Source organism: Marmota marmota, unplaced genomic scaffold, assembly GCF_001458135.2.
Source record: "Marmota marmota marmota unplaced genomic scaffold, marMar, whole genome shotgun sequence".
Lineage (NCBI taxonomy): Eukaryota > Metazoa > Chordata > Mammalia > Rodentia > Sciuridae > Marmota > Marmota marmota.
In genome coordinates this window covers 47,114,821-47,132,619 of record NW_026000037.1, presented here as the reverse complement: position 1 = coordinate 47,132,619, position 17,799 = coordinate 47,114,821, and the positions used below count along the sequence as shown (strand labels likewise).

Genomic DNA, 17,799 nt, shown 5'->3' with positions numbered 1-17,799 from the left:
ATGTAAGTCATTTTGATGTCTCACAATAGTTTTCAAAATCAGTTTGGTTTTCATAGTGTTCTGAAAGATTGCCACCATAGTTGACATTCTTTTGACAAGCTTAGAAATCAAATAGCCCAAGATTTGATTAAATGTGAGTTGATTTTATACTGCACAGAAATTGTCTGTTTGGTAAAAATTGGCCTTCTGGTTCACTTAATGAAATCCTAATAAACACCTTGGCTATGTTGAACGAACATGAGCTGTTGTGTATGTGTGTGTGTGTGTGTGTGTGTGTTAGTTTATTAATAGCTCGTATTAAGTTAATTTAGTGTTTGCTACATGCTGAGTGTTTTATTATTCACAATGAGTAATATAAAAGAAGAATTTCCAAGTTCTAGTTAAGGAGATCCCCAAATTATTACAGAGTAATATAAAACTAAATCACGTAGAGAAAGAAAGTTTTATGGGCCCAAATAGATTCTATGAAAGCAACGTCCTACAGGTGATGAGACCTGTTCTGATAATGAGGTGTGGTGGAAGAAATAGGAAACAACATAAAAATAATCTGGGAGGTAGGAGTACACAAGCTTAGCAATTTGGGGAGATAAAGGAGACTCAGCCAACTATAATGAAGATTTGATTTGCTACTCCCTATTTACCTCATATGAATATCAGAGTGAAGCATTGTTAAATTTTAATAGCGTTCAATCCAGATGAATGTCAGTTGACATGGTAGCAACTGACATGGTGCAGTTATTTTTTTAAGTTACTGAGTTATCTGTCCTGTTTTTGGACTTGCCAGGGAGCAGAAGAATATTTTCTGAATCTTTTTGCCTTTATAGAATCATTAGGTACAGTTAGTTGTGCTGAAAGTGCTCTAAAAAGAGTGCCTGGCTGAAATACCCTAAGGAGATGGGGTGGGGGTAGGAGTTCCCTTTTCTCATTTGTCAGCTCAGAGAGGGAGTCTTTTCATAACTCACAGGGTGCCATATATACTTCTCTCCCCTTTTGTCTTATCTACAAATTCTTAATATCCAAACTCACCAACCCTTGATAAATGCCACCTTGAATAAAATAAAATATCAAATTTATTTTCTCTTCCTTTCTACATTTTTCTTCATCATTCTCTAAATTTTGGCCCTTTATGGGAAATTAAGATAATCATGGATTTTTCAAAACAAAGTAATAATTTTCTAATTTAAATTTTTGTTTTGTTTAGGCAAACGAATTACAAAATCAAACCTACCAATATCATAGGAAATACAATTTAAATTTTCTATAGTAGAAATAAGAATTGTGTTTTTGCATTCCAAGTGGCTGTAAAACATATAAGTTATTTAATTTGACCAGGAAATTCAGCTGAAACTGTTAATGCCTTAATCATAGTTTTCTGAAAATTCCCTCATTCACATGTCATTTTTAGTAAAGGTGATGATTAGTGATTGTTAGTGACTTGTGTTACAGTGATTTAATAGTGAAGGTATACTTCTGAAATGACAAATTAGGTATTTGTGATGAGAGATTCTGTACCCTTGGCACAGTCTTATCTGCTTGGGTGTTCTTTTTGTTGTTGATTTTATTATTATTCTGTTTTGTTGTATTTTCTATTTTAGTGCATTAACTTTATTTTGCATACTGAATTATTATAAACCTAATCTAAGCAATATAATTTTAATGTTTTGATAAGATTATATTGTTAAAAAAGTCTTGAGAGCTCTTTGCATTAAGATGAAAACATACTATGTTTATAATAAAACAAAGGTGTAGTGTTCATAAACATAGAATTTTTAAGAAATGCAATTTTTACAGATTTTTTTTAAAACTCCAAATATTTTAAAAGTAGTGACTTAGTTTATCATAGGTTTTTATTTGTCTTATACCCATAATTAATTTAAATCAACCTTCATTGAACTATATTAGAAATTTAGGGAGCAAAAAGAAGACCAGTTTAGGGAGGAAAAACTAAGGACAAGGAAACTTAGTTTTCAAGCTAACAATTTTTTTTTAAGTGCTCACAGTTGACCAGTTTTTTTTTTCTTTTTTGAAATACAAGTTTAAAATAATATAAGGAATAGCTTCAAGTTATGTAAACTTTTTGATTCATACGATTGAGTTTTTTTCAAAGACTGCTACATAAATTTTAAAGTAGTATTTTGGAAGTGTGCTTTGGCAAAGAATTTTAATTTTGGTCTTTTATTAAGACTCAGAAATTTCTTTTATTTACTTTCTTGAAGGAGTTGAAATTTAAAGACTTTTCCTTAGGTTTTTTTTTTTTTTTAAATCCTTATTTGTTTTTAAAGCAATTTGTTAGCATTTGTCTCGTTTTTATAGCTTATTTACTAAAACTAATTTTTGAAAGCTGCTTAAACCATCTCAGTTTTCAAGCATTTTTTATTTTAAACTGTGAGTTATTTCACGTCAAGAATGAACTCCCTTTTAAAAAGGAAGAAACAAAATTCTTCTCATTGTTGGTTTTGATGTTAATAAAATTAAGAAAAGAACCGATTACTTGAGACGTCAGCTTTACCTGCCTTAGTTTTGTCACGTGAGCCTTCACGTTTACTAGTGATCTAAGTGCTCCACCTGCCTTTCAGTTTGTTTACCAGGAAATCAAGATGTGTAAACTGCAGGAAGTACTATTTGACCCTCTCCGACAGTATCTCATTACAATAATTGCTAATCTCTGAATAAGACAGCCATGTTTTGTGAGTAACTGAGAGAGAGAGGTTGTGTTAGGTAGATTTTAGGTGTTCCAAGAAATAGAGCATTCTAAATGCTTGCTTGGATTATGTTTTCATTATAGCTTTTGATAAAAGACATATGGTGACCTTTGGGGTCAGCAAAGCTAGGACACAATAGCAGGTATTCTTTCATGCCTTTTAACTGAAAGAATATCACGGGCTTGTTGTTTTGGAGTGCTGTCACTGCTCTGAATCGAAAGGATAATGGCTACTTCCTGATTAAACCCACTCTCCACAGTAAGCTGCTAATGTTATACTGTCTTTTTCTCCTGTGAATGCAAGAGTATTTGATGTTTGCTTTACTTTTTATCATTGTCTTTTCATTGATAGATCTCTTACAAATATATCTTGAAGTTGAAGTTTATAATAAGAGTAGAGACAACCTTTTTTAAGTTTGTAGGGTTTTTTTTTTAAAAAATGCAAAAGTATTTCTGTTTGATATCTTAAATCCAACCATCTCATATACTTATTGTAGATTTTGGTTAAAGAAGTTAGCTATATTTAAAGACATTAGAATGATAAAATATATTAAGCTGCTACTTTCTTGGCACTCTAAGCAAAATTTTAAAAATAACTTATGGAGTAAATTAGATTAATTTTTTTCAGTGACTACTGGGATAAAGTAATTTTATTATTTAATAAATTTCATAATTCTGTTTACATATATTGTGTTGATAATAATTTTATTATATTAAATTGTGTTCTTAGTTAAGAGATCATCATGACTTAAAAACAATGTTCAGTATTCAAAATTTAAGAAGGGAATAATGAGCTTCTTAGCTTTAATCCTAAAGCTGGCAGTCACTCCATCTGTAGTCTTGGGACAATCATTTAAATTGCTTACCTCAGTTTTCTTGTCCACTACCATATGAGTGATTAGGTAAAATTTGCATGTGTATTTCCTGGTGGTAGTACAAACTATAAAGAAAACAAATTCACAAGTATTTTATAAAATAGATAAGTGACTCTGCAGATAGGAAGACATTAAGAGCCACAGTAGACAGAAATAACAGAAAATTTTTAGAGCTTTAAAATAAACAGTATTACATTAGCCTTTTAAATTGAACTGAACTCCCAGTGTTGCTCCAACATCAATATAACATAACCCAAATAATATACATATAATTGGACCCATGACTGAAATGAGAAATGGCAAGCTTGGAGATAATTTAGTAAAAGTTAAAATTTATTTAACTTTTTCTCAAAAGTCTTACTTTTTAAAATGAGATTGTTCAGAGTAGAAGGAAGAATATATGTGTATATTATAGGCCTATATGTATAGGTGACCTAAATAGTACCATATTTAATTTTTAATATCTAGTGTTGGGTATTTTGATTATATAAGAGAAATCATTTAAAAATTTTTAAAATTTGAAGGTAGTTATTGAAGAATATTATTGAGCCTAACATCTTAAAATATTCAAAAATATTCTGGGATTATGTAAATAGAATTCCTCTTTATTGAAAATTAAGGTATTTCTTCTGTAAAATACTTATCAAGTTTATTTTTGGTGACTCAGTAATTTTTAATATAATTTCTTATATCCTAAGGAGATTCTAAATATTGTGTTTAGTGAATATTCTAACTTAGTTATCAAACAGAATTTAAATGATACTCTTCACATTATCTTTGCTTTACAAATTTACTAACTTAAGTAATCTATTTTTGTAATAACAAGTAATAGATGTCATGTATTAAATGCATACTATGTGCAAACATCTGGGCTAATTCTATCATCATTTTTAAAAATTTTTTGTCATTAATGGACCTTTATTTTATTTATTTATATGTGATACTGAGAATCAAATCCAGTGCCTCCTCACACATGCTAGGTGCTTGCCTCTTCCACTGAGCCACAACCCCAGTCCCCGCTGTCATCATTTAATATTGATGATAATTATGTCATGTGCAGGTACATTTATTCTATTTTAATTGATAAGGAATTGTTTTAGAGAATTTAAATAATGCAATCAAGGTCCTTTAGCCAGTAAGTGCCAGAGTCAGACTAAAATCACTAACAGAATCTAGAATCCAGAACTCAGTCTCCAGTGTCATACATTTAAGCATTGTGTTTAGATTATGGAGATAGTAAAGGTGCTTAAATCTTTGATCTAGTTGGTTTTATTTTTTATTAATTTATCAAATGTTGCTGAGTATTTCCAAAGTGTTTGGGCCTGTAAGGAAGTATAGGTGATAACAATAGAAAGCAAAACAGAATGGTCGAAGGGGCAGAAAATTAACAGGCTCTTTACAGTATAATGTGATAACTATACAAGAGAGGTAAGCACAGAATACTAAAGTGGCACAAAGGAGAAATATCCAATGTATTGTTTTATTTACATACTTAATTCGCATTTTTGTGTGCTGTTCTATGTATATGGAAAAATATCAGTAAATAAAACTTTCAAAGGTCTCTACCTTTGTGGAATGTATAGTAGACTTAGAAGTAAACAATAAATAAAGTGATATTGAGCAAAGATCAAAGAAGTTAGCTGTGTAGATGCCCTTAGGAGGAGTCTTCAAGGCAGAGAGCAAGAGGCAGGAGCCTGACTTGGTATGTGCTCTAAAATGAATGGAGGCCATTGTGATGGAAAGTAGAATGAGGGAGAAGGGAGAGTACAAGGGAGGACCTTAGAGACCACTGAAGCCTTACAAGGCTTTCTGTAGATCTGGATTATATTTTTAATTGAACTGACACATAGGTTCACTTCTGTTGCTATGCTGAGAATAGACTGTATCGTGGCAAGGCCCACCAGTTAAAAGGTTCTTATGATAATCTAAATGAAAGAAGATAGTGGCTAGGGAGAAGCAAAATCTGGATGATTTATCTGGACACAGTGACTCAAAACCTGCAATCCCACCAACTGGGGAGGCCTCAGGCAGGAGGATCACAAGTTCAAGGCCAGCCTCAGCAACTTAGTGAGACTATGTCTTAAATTAAAAAAAAAAAAAAAAAATTAAAAAATGGTTGGGGATGTAGCTCAGTGGTAGGTCACTTTGTACAATCAATCAATCAGTCAATCAATCAATAACTGGATGTTTTTAAGGTAAAACAAAATAGTTCTTGATGGAGTAGATGTGAGAGGAAAAGGAAGAAAGGATGAATAAGGTTTTGGCTTAGCAATTAAAAGATGATGTTGGGTTTTCAAGTGGAACATATTTGGAATGGGGATGGAGAAACAGGACTTCAGGTTTGGATATGGTAGATTTGAAATGTCTATGTGCAATTGGAAATATAGGAAGGTTCTACAGAGGAGATAACAACCTAAATTGGGATTGAAGAATGAATTGCATTTACTCAGCCAAAGAGGTAGTTGGTAATGGAATTCAGGAGCATTTGCTATAATACTTAAGTGAATCTTTGCATTTTTATGGTTTTACATATTTACTAACTAGAGTAACATCTAAGCATCTGAAAAATAATAAGACTTAAAAAGTGAAAAAACTGTTTATATCAAAGAAATAATTATTCTGGATATCCAAATTTTTAGAGTATTTCAGTAACTACTATATTCATGAGTATCATACCAGCATGCTTTTACATTTGTTGATTCTAAACACAGCACTCTAAGATAAATAAATATTACATTTCATATTTAGAGAAAATGAATGTGAGGCAGATTAATATTTGCCTGACATTATAATAAACATGGTGAAGCTAAAGACTGGATTTAAATCCAGGTCTTTAGATTCTGTTGATAATGTTCCTTATGTTAAAAAAAAAAGTATGTGATGTTAATTTTTGTATTATTTTGAGGTCTTGTTGAACATTAATTTTTGTTCTGCATTGTAGCAAAGTGATAGTCTTGGGACATAAATTTTATAGATTCTTAATCATGGAGTCAAGTCATTTGTACAGCTTTCACTATAGTTACCTAGTACAGATACTCCTTCTACTCCTGGCTCCCAGCCCAATGTATAATGTTTAATGAATGCTTTAAAAAATTATAGTTGCTATCATCATCATCTTCATTCCTTTTCTAATATGCTATAACTTTGGAATAACAGCCCAAACTTGTTGGATTCATGTATAAATTTTAATTCCTGAAATATAAATCATATAAGAACTTTTTAATAAATAATAATTCTTAACTCATGTTCTGTCAGCTTGGAGACTATTTTTTATTTCTTTCCCTTTTTGGTTTGGCCAGTGAGCTTGCTGTACAACCATGTTTCTGACTGGAAAAGTAATAATTTCTAAGATGCCAGTGGGTATTTTCATTGTAAAAGTGAATATGTTGTTCTACTATAGTAGGAAATATAAATATAGTTGTTCTTTGAAGCAGTTTTACTTTTGATGTAACAATGCCAAATTTAAAAATTTTAAAATTTTTTCTTCTGAGTCAAAATATAATTATACTTTTTTAATCTTCATGTGAGTTAATATTGTTTACATTTATAATATGTGTTTAAAGACACAGTTAACAAATCAAACAAATAGCAGTTAAGAAATATTTTTCCAAAGATATAACATGAAAAAGTACTAATAAAATAAAATTACAAAAAAAAAAAAAAAAAACAGGGGTGGTGTTGTGGCTCAGTGGTAGACCACTTGTCTAGTACATGCGAGGCCCTGGGTTCTATCCTCAGCACCACATAAATATAAACAAAGGTATTGTGTCCAACTACAACTAAAAAAATAAATATTAAAAAAAAAATAAAATTTTAAAAAGCACAAAACCCTGCTGTAGATAAAAGTAGTCTGATGACTCTAAAATAGCTCATTTTAAAGCATTTACTCTGAAAATGGGCAGAAACTTTACCTAGGCTTTATATACCTAGGTTTCTGAAAGTATGTGACTTTAGTGCAGCTGTTTTGATGCATTTCTCAAAAACAGGGATTGAAGCCAGGGGTTCTTTACCACTAGGCTACATCCCTAGTCCTTTTAAAATATATTTTTTTTGGACAGGGCTGGGGTTGTGCCTCAGTGGTAGAATGCTTGCCTCAAATGTGTGAGGCACTAGGTTTGATTCTCAGCACCACATGTAAATAGATGAATAAAATAAAGGTCCATCAACAACTAAGAAAATACTTTAAAAGAATTTTTTTTTTTTTTGAAACAAAGTCTTGCAAAGTTATTGAGGATTTTGTTGTTAAGACAGGCTTTGAACTTGTGACCTCCTGCCTCAGTTACTGGAATTAAAGATGTGTAACACTGTGCCCAGCCATTTCTTAAAATTTTTATGTTGTTTTTTTCAAAGAACAACAACAATTTTTAAAAGTGTATTTATCCTTCCTATTATTTTTTCTGAAGTCTTCTATTTCATTATCATGCCTTAAAGACTTCTCTTAAGTATGTTTATTTTAAGCATTATTTAAGTAAAAGAAAAATTTAGTTGGTTATTTTTATTATCACTAAAATAACTGTAATTATCATATTAATTAATTCTGTTAAGGATTATAATTTTATATCCTAAATATTTCTACTTAGGCATAGAAAATATTAGTGTATATGTTAAATGCTTGTGTATTACTCACCATTTAAAAAGTTATATTTGAATAGTTTCTTGTCTTTGATTCAGTCAAGAAAAAAAATGGTCAATTAGAAATTTCTTTTTAAAGTATTCATTATTGTCTATCTTTAATAATCATACTGAACTAAATCTGTTATATCCTTGATTAATTGGAATGCTCAGAGAATGAGCATTCTGATTAATTTTTTTCTGGAATGTGGTCTCTTACCATTTATTATAGAAAATTTTATTTAATACATTTGTGCAGGTATAAAATCGAAAAATTTTTGTTAATTTGAAGAAGTAGGTTGCTACTGAGTCTTGATTTCTCAGTATGAGCTATTGCTAGTCTAGTTTGGCAAACAAAGTACAAACAAATATTACATATGGTTGTTGATTTGATAATTTGAGCAATTAATCTTGTTTTGTAAGCAAAGCATAATGAAATATTAACTATGTACCAGTAATTTTAAAACACTAAGAATGTCAAAAGGAAGATAAGATTAATTGCTGAATGAGTGATATAAATAACTAAAATACTTCACTAGAATAACAGGGCGAGGGGAAGTTTTTTTTTTAAGGAAAAGGAACCTGTGCAAAATTTTGAAGCAGTGAAGGACTTCAGACTTCAAAAAAATTAAAAATTAGATTAAGATACAATTCACATTTAAAGTTGCAAAATACATTTAACATAAATGTTGCCATTTCAATTTTTGGGGGGGTGTGCTAGGGATCAAATTCAAGGCGTTGCATATACTAGGCAAATGCTCTACCACTGAGCTATACCATAGCCCCAGTTTTNTTTTTTTTTTTTTTTTTTTTTTTTTTTTTTTTTTTTTTTTTTTTGGTAGTATTGGGGTTTGAACCCAAAGTGTGCACATGCTAGACAAGTGTTCTACCACTGAGTTCATCTCCAGTCCCTGTTTTAAAATTTATTTTCAGACAGGGTCTTGCTAAATTACCCAGGCTGGTTTTAAACCCCCTTCACAAACCTTTCAGGTAGCTGAGATTACACATGTACACCATTGTGCCAGATTTATATTTAGCTTTTTGAGGCACACCAAACTATTTTACACAACAGTTGAATCAAGAGGCTGAGGTTATAACTTAGTGGTGGAATGCTTGCCTAGCACTTGTTGAGGCACTGGATTCAATTCTCATTACCACATAAAAATAAAGAAAATAAAGATATTGTGTCCGTGTACAACTAAAAATTTTTTTTAAAAAGTTGAATCAAGTATTAACATATTCTATTATAACATATAAAGTATGTAAAGGATTAAGCTTAATGAATATTGGTCTCAGGACATAGCCTGTATTTTATTTTTTAAAAGAAAGGAAAACAGAAAGCCATATGTATTATTTGTAAGAACATGTGTGCGCATTACTAGAGATTGAACCCATAGGTCTTCTACCACTGAGCTACATCTCCAGCCCTTGCTAGGTTGCTGAAGCTGGCTTGGAACTGGGGATTCTCCTGCCTCAGACTCCCAAGTCTCTGGGATTATAGGCATGTACCGCATACCAATAGTTACTTCGGAAAGTAAATTTAAAGAATAAAATAAACTTTCTGGTTATATGTAATCCCAGTGTTGCTTAATATTTTATAGAACAATATCATTGAATTTGGATATCTTATTCACTAGAGACTCTGTTATAGAAGGATGGTATTGATGTTTCCACAATTAATTCACAAAATAATGTAGTTCTGCCCAGTTTAAGAAATGTTTATTTTGGATTGGTTTTTGAGCACTATAAAGTAAATTCACTCAATTATATGTAACTGAAAATTATCTCCAATATACTCTTTAGTTATTTCATATTAATTTATTTTCCTAAATATATGTTAATGTTTCATAGTTTTAAATCTGAGGGAGAAGACTAGGCATTTCAATTGGTGTTTTTGAGACAAATGTTAAAAGTATATATTCTAGAATTCAGTGTGAATTAGGAGAAAACAGGGCTCACTGGCTTGATAAGATCATTAGAATCCAAGAAATCGGGCAATATTGTAATAGGGAAACTTTTTGGTCTAACTACAATGGATTTATAATACTACTAGAATGGATTTATAATATTGCAAACCCACAAACAATAATGAATGATATTTGTGGATTCAATAAAGAACTGAACAATACTGACAGATATAATGGGTAATCCTGATGAGAATATTGTTTAGGGCATCAAAGAGTAATTTCTATACAAAATGAAGAATAATTAGAAGTTCCTTTAAAATTTCTCATCAATGGGTATACATGAGAATATTTGATACATAGGCAGTTTAAAAGAGCTGACAATTTGTGAATATTGACAATTCATGGAATTTTTTTTTTTTTTTTTTGATTGGGAGAAACTTTTGAGTCAAGTTGCCTTAAATAAATTTGAGTCCAGTGAATTTTTCCACACCTAAATAGGAACTGATAGTGATATTACCACAGGTTAGGCTTAGAGAAATCTCTTGGTAAATAAATTTTCACTTGAAAGCAAAATTTCAATAGTTTATTGAACACAGAATTGAGGTGGACTACATACTTTGAATGACCTTCTAAATAGTTAAAACATTTTCATCATGACAATGCTGATCTGGCAAGAAAGTAATGAGTAGGCAAAACGAGGTGGTGTACTCCTATAATCCCAGCAATTTGAGAGGCTGAGGCAGGAAAATCACAAGTTTGAGGCCAGCCTCAGCAACATAGCAAGGCCTTAAGTGACTTAGCGAGAGCCTTTCTCAAAAAGTGAAATTGTCTGGGGATGTGGTCCAGTGGTTAAGTGCCCTTGGGTTTAATCTCTAGTTTAAAAAAAGTTCATGGGACCAAAACTAAGTGAAATACAAAAAAGTTTCGTCCACTACTGGGAGTGCACCCAAAGGTACTCTATCTGAGCTATATCCCATCCGTTTTTGTTATTTTGAAATATGGGCTCACTAAATTGCTGAGACTGATTTTGAACTTGAATCGTAAGTTTGAGACTAGTCTGGGCAATTTAGGCAAACTTATTTGCCTCAAAATAAAAAATAAAAAAGGATTGCTGATGTAGCTCAGTGGTAAATTCCCCTGGGTTCAATCTCTAGTATCCCACCCCTCCAAAAAAAATAAAATTATCAAGGAAAACGAACACCTTACACAAATAGTAAATGGAACCATCAAATCAGAAAAATAAGAAAGAATAAAAGTAGGTAGGAACAACAGAAGGATGGAAAAATAAAGTTGAAATAGAGTTTATTTAAAATTAGGATTGTAGTTGCCAAGTTCCTGTCTGTCTCCCTTCTAGGTCCTTTAATATTTATTGTTGAGTTTGGAGTGATAGAATGAAGGAAATGTTTGGGGCAAACTGGCCCAAATTTTTTTCCATTAAACTTTGTTTTAATGGATCTCAAAATTGGGTGATAGATTTTTGGTCAAGTTGTTACTGATTTTAAAAACTAATAAAACTCATTCTACCATCTTTCTTACCCTCATATCCTTTCCTTTACCTCCCCCGCCCTTTTCCCTATCCAGATTTTCTCCATTCCTCCCATGTTCCCTCCCATCCTCATTATAGATCAGCATTCACATATCAGAGAACAAATTTGGCCTTTGATTTTGGGGGGATTGGCTTACTTCACTTAGCACAATATTCTCCAACTCCATCCATTTACCTGCAGATGCCATGGTTTTATTCTCTGTTAATGCTGAGTAATATTCCATTGTGTATATGTACCACAGTTTCTTTTTCCATTCATCTATTGAAGGGCATCTAGGTTGGTTCCATAATTTAGCTATTGTGAATTGTGCTGTTATAAACATTGATGTTGCTATGTCACTATAGTATGCTATTTTTATGTCCTTTGGATGCAAACTGAGGAGAGGGATAGCTGGGTCAAATGTTGGTTCCATTCCAAGTTTTCCAAGGAATATCCATACTGCTTTCCACATTGGTTGCACGAATTTGCAGTCCCACCAGCAATGTATGAGTGTGTCTTTCCCCCCACATCCTTGCCAACACTTATTGTTGTTTGTCTTCTTAATAGCTGCCATTCTGACTGGAGTTAGACCCCTAAGTACATGTATAAAGACACAAATGGTGTGACTCTACTTTGTGTATAACCAGAGAAATGAAAAATTGTGCTCTATATGTGTACTATGAATTGAAATGCATTCTGCTGTCATGTATAACAAGTTAGAGTAAATAAATAAATTTAAAAAACTAATAAAACTAATGAAATTGCCACAGACACACAAAAACAAATACAAAACAAATACAAATATAAAACCTAAAGGTTTTATGATACATTATCATCATTAACCAGACTTCTACTATGAAATGATCAGTTGTGACAAATAGTTTTGAGACAGTTCCTCCACTACTCCTTAAGACTGGGGTGGTAGATGTTAGGGATAATATTCATTTAGCCTCCTGAGCTGTCTAGGTAGACTTGGTCACCATGTCAGCTCCAGCAGCCTTCTGGTCTACTGTTTTGATGACACCCACAGCAATTATCTGTCTCATATCATAATAGCAAGATGTCCCAGGGAAGAATAGAGAAACCCTCAGTATTCATGGGCTTGCCTAGAACTGTGTCAATGATGACACAATCACCAGGTTTCCAAAATTTAGGTTCATTTTTCAGCTTCATAGCAGAACAATGATCAATGTTTTCTTTCTGCTTAGTTGACTTATAAGTAATGTGAGCTACATGTTCAGTACAGGGGCATAATCAGCACTGACTTGGTCTGGATAGTTCAGGATAATCACTGGTCAGTGAAGCTAGCTGCTTCCATTTTGTGTCACTTTTGCTTCATCAGCAACATTGCCTGACAAACATGTAGTAGGAACTCCTTATCTGTAAGATTAGAATAATAATTCCTGACTTACCTATTTTGTGATTTCTGTTAGGATAAAATGAAAATCTATGTGTATACTTTTTTTTTTTCAAATTATAGAGTTCCATATAAATGTTAATGATTATTATTATGCATTTTCATTCAAAACTTCTACTAAGATCTTATAGGCTATAAGAAAGGTTTCTCAAGGATCTCACGGTGTGGTAGGGTGCCAGATATCAAAACAAAATCTCCATATAGTACAATGTTTTAAGTGCATTAATTAAGAGATATAGAAAAGTAACAAGAGAGAAGTACCTTAGACTTCCTCACAAATTATACTGGTTCTCCAGAGAGGAGGTGTTACCTGAGATGAGGCCGAAAATATGAGTAGGAGTTTGGCAGGAAATAAGAGAAGGACATCTGAGAGAGTGAACATCATATACCAAACACACAACTTGATGCAGGGGAAATTAATATATTTGGGAATGACAAGAGGTTTAATCATCTAATATATGAGAAGTGAGTGGGAAAGGGAACCAAAGAAGTCAGAGCTTATTAAGAAGAACTTTGTGCTTAGCAACGAACTGGGATATAGAGTCACTAAAAGATTTTAAGTATGGGAGTGACACAAACATATTCTTCTATTAAAAGGATTTTTCCTTCTTGAAAAAACAAATTACGGATGTCTATATGAAAGAGAACTGGAGGAAAGAGAAATAGAGAGACCTCTTAGGAGGCTCTTGCGGTATTTCAGATAAGAGTGAATAGTTTATGTTTTCAGGCTTATTTATCTCTATTAAATCCCTCTGTTATAAAAATCTGGCAAGTCACATGACTTTTGGAATGAGGTTGTGGAACAAGTCTGGCAAGTACTTAAGTACTGGGGATTGAACCCAGGGATACTCTACTGAGCTATTTCCCCAGCCTTCTTTTTGTTAGTATTATTATATTTTTAATATATAATTTTTTGTCAGAGATAGACATTTATTTATTTATTTATTTATTTATTTATTTATTTATTTATAGTACTGAGAATCAAACCTAATAACTCACACATGTGAGGCAAATGCTCTACAGCTGAGCCACAACCCCAGCCCTTATTTTTTATTTTGAGGCAGGGACCTTGCTAAATTGCCAAGGCTGACCTTGAACTTGCAATCTTCCTGCCTCTTTTTTCTGAGTAACTGGGATTACAGTCACGTGCCACTGTACCTAGAATTTAGTTATTTATAATTTTGGACAAACTTGTTAGTTCTCAAACCAAGTGATATAGAATTAATAAATTTTTAAGAATTATATACACCATGCGGCGGGGATAGGTGAAACTGGGGAATAATATTGGGCAAATTAGGAGCTAGGGATATATGTAGCTCAGTGGCAGAGCACTTGCCTTGCATGTGTGAGGCACTGAGTTCTCAGCACCACATAAAAATAAATAGATAAAATAAAGGCACGCTGTTCATTTACAACTACAATTTTTTTTAATTGGGCAAATTATATTGTTATATTATGTGCATGTAACAAATGTATAACAAGTGACTCCCCCCATTATGTATAACTCTAACATACCAATAAAAATATGGAAAATATATATAACATGGAGTTGAAAGATTAAATATAGATGAGTGCCCGAGTTTGGTGAATAACTTGATTTCCTGTATTATCTCATTATATAACACATGAAAAGTCATACTAAAGACATTCTTCATTTAGTCTTGCATTTAGAGCCTACAAATAGCAATCAATAGACAATTCAAGTCAAATAACATTTTATCACACAGGGATCTAAATACTTTTAAAAAAATTAAAAAAGCTTTATGGAGATATAATTCATATCCCATAAATTGTATCATATAATTTGCCCATTAAAATATACAATTCAGTTTTTAGTGTATTCAGAGTTGGATAATCTTACCATAATAAAACATTTCATCATCCCCCAAAGTAGCCCAGTACCTGTTGGAAATCACTCCCCAATTTTCACCAACCTATCCTGAGCTCTAGGCAACCACTAATTTACTTTTGTACTATAAAGATTTTTCTTTTTTGGACATTTCACATAAATGGAATCATGCAACACATGGTTATTTTTTACTGACTTCTTTGACTTAGCATAATGTTTTCAAAGTTCTTCTGTGTTGTAGCATGTGTCAATTCTTCATTTCTTTTTATTGTTTGAATAATAGTTCATTGTATGCATGTAACACATTTCATTTATCCATTCACCAAATGATAGCCATTTGGACCATTTCCACTTTTACATAATAACTATGAACATTTTTTGTGTGGACAAATTTTTGTGTGAATGTATGTTACCATATTTCATGAACATATAGTGAAGATTAGAGGATAGAATTATACTTCTGAATAGAATTGCTGGATCATGTGGTAATTTTTTGATTAGCCTTCTGAGGAATCAACATATTCTTCATTTTTGAACATTTGAGGTAGAATATTTGAGCATTTAAAGTACTGATAGTTTTGTAGTTTTGGTAGGTTTACTGTTTGTTTTTATCATTAGACTATATTCTAATCATCAGCAAGGTATTTGTAAAGGATACTTTCGGAATAATATTTTATCATTCCAATGTTCATTTTTAGAATGATTTTATTATTGAATTGGTAATTTGTTTTACCTTGCATAAAAGTCAAAAAATTTTGGCTCATACTTATTATATGACTGTATTATTTGTTAAATGTTGTTTCATGTATTTAATGGAGACCATGTTTTGACATGTTTGGGATGGATACTTTGGGCATTATATTATAATATCTGAGTATTGTCACAGAGGGTCTTGATTATTCCAAATGAAACCTATAGATATTAGATTAGTATTTGGGCATGTCAGTACAGTAAGATATGGACAAATGTATGCAATTCAGAAAATAATAAAAATTCTGAGGAAAATGAATGGACCATATTTGAAAGCATGATAATATATAAATTGACTAAATTTTATAGTTAAAATAATGGTGAAAGGAATTGTAGTATTTATTCGTGGATATGAGGAGCTTGTCAATGTCAAAAAGGAGAAATCTTGGTCCCAAAATTACTGTGAAAAAGGAAGTTATAGTCTGAATTAGTTTTTTGAATAATGAAGGTTATAAAATCATGTATTAACTTCTAGGAAAAATAGTTTTAATATTTTGGTTATCTAAAAACTAAAATAGAAATGTCATTTTTATCTAAAAATAAAACTTCAAATTTTATTTTTATTTAAAATAAAGATGACATTCTTTTGAGGGTCAGATTAATAGGAGATAGCCTAATGTATTCTTTAAACCTCAATTCCAATTTACCTGTGAAAGAAATCTGCTTGAAATTATAAATCCTCTTTACATTTTACATTTCTCTTTGCTCACATTTAAATTATGAAAGATATAATGTTGACTTCTATTGAGCTGTTTTGCCAACCTTGTATCTTTGAGGAAAGTACAGGTATTTTCTTCTTTATAGTTTCCTGGCTAAACTCATTAGAACAAAAATATCTAGAAGCAAGTGTGCTAGACCCTGGCTTTATAATAACTCTTTGAAGTAAGTTTAATTAACCCATTTATTTATTTATTTATTAATACTATTTAGTTGTCAATGGACCTTTATTTTATTTATTTATATGAAGTGCAGAGAATTGAACCTAGTGCCTCACATATGCTAGGCAAGTGCTCTACCACTGGGCCACAACCCCAGCCCTAATTACTTCAGAAACTAAGGCTCAACAGACCTAAAGGCTGAATGCAGTGAATTCATAAAACAAATACAGAGTAATAAAAAAAATCAATGTAATTAACAGCTTCCTGTGTAGAAGCTATATTTCAGAGATGGGAAGTTGTGGCCTAAGATTTCTCAGATACAACTTTGTGGATAAAGTGACTGTTAGGTCTATATTTAAAGGACAATAGTATTTGAATTATTGGAAGAGAAAACCGAATATGTCTCAATATAAATAGCATGAGTGACGTGATGAGAATAGACAAGAATAAGCACGACATTTGTAGTGAAGTTTTCTAACCAGCCTCTTTAGATTGCTGGTAGAAACCCTCTTTAGTAACCCACTAAAACTCAAGTAGAAGCATAGGTATTTGGAAGCCTACAGAGAAGTCTTACAGAATATAGGAAAATCAAAAAGGCAGGTCTAAGGAAAAAAAACTGGGATTAGCTAATTCTGATCTGTGCAGTCAGGGTTACTTCACTTCTCTACACATGTACTTTCTATCATTATTTCCTTAGGCCTACAGCCATAATGAACACCCAGCTCAACAATAACTTTCCCTGTTTCTGTCAGTTAAAATGTCCATATGAGAAAGAATCTGATTAGATCATAGCATCTTTTAGAGGCAAATATCACGTAGTACAAATTTCCGATTATATGTTGGATCACGTTTGTTTCAGATAGCTTTTTGAGGATATCTGTAATACTGTGAATTGAACTCATTACCTCTGCTTGCTAAGCATTTACTCTGCCACGGACCTACATGCCTAGTCCCCATGTTTCAGACATCTTTGATCATAGGGATGGGGTCATTGTGGCCCACTGTTAAGGAACAAGGATTTTATTAGCAGCAAGAAGTGCTACCTGATGTATTAGCTGGATTAAAAAGGGGAAGCATGAGTGAAGAAGAAGGAAAAAATAATGGATCGTGGATCTTCCTACTCCCTGGTTGGGAGTGAAATATGAGCATGTGGTCTTTGTAGATATTAAAATTTAAAAGTTTAGAAAAACAAAGAAAATTGAGAGTATAGATGAATCATAAATGTAATCATTAGAGAATAAAATTATATAATGTTTATTATAAAACAATTATAAATCTGTGCTTA

The 17,799-nt window shown here is 31.9% G+C and overlaps 1 protein-coding gene across 21 annotated transcripts in view; it reads left to right on the top strand.

The window, feature by feature from the left end:
- Window positions 1–17,799, top strand: part of Baz2b (bromodomain adjacent to zinc finger domain 2B) — a 362,220-nt gene that overhangs the window by 175,298 nt on the left and 169,123 nt on the right. Inside the window, exon 1 of one of the 21 annotated variants that reach the window (XM_048812342.1) lies at window positions 2,367–2,960. The exons of 19 other annotated variants lie outside the window; for them this stretch is intronic. The gene's annotated coding sequence lies outside the window, so the exon portion shown is untranslated. Of the gene's footprint in view, window positions 1–2,366; window positions 2,961–17,799 lie in introns of those variants that run through there. One more of the 21 variants, XM_048812352.1, reaches the window with a different exon arrangement.